We start from the raw sequence: 259 nt of genomic DNA, 5'->3' as shown, positions 1-259 counted from the left end.
ACTCACATCATTCTCAGCATAACATACAACATATTTTCAAACATTCATATCAATACTCATCTCGTTTTTTTCAGGACCCCGAGCCTGATGTGCTTTCAATCAATCTTTCCAGGACCCCGAGTCTGATGTGAATTTCCGAGTTCCGACAGTACCTAACCTGCGTTCTCGTTTTAAAATTATGCTTTCCAGGACCCCGAGCCTGATGTGCTTTCAATCAATCTTTCCAGGACCCCGAGCCTGATGTGAATTTCCGAGTTCT

Source organism: Lupinus angustifolius, unplaced genomic scaffold (genome assembly GCF_001865875.1).
Source record: "Lupinus angustifolius cultivar Tanjil unplaced genomic scaffold, LupAngTanjil_v1.0 Scaffold_165_17, whole genome shotgun sequence".
Lineage (NCBI taxonomy): Eukaryota > Viridiplantae > Streptophyta > Magnoliopsida > Fabales > Fabaceae > Lupinus > Lupinus angustifolius.
The sequence above is the reverse complement of the archived record's forward strand: the minus strand, read 5'-3'. Positions refer to the sequence as shown.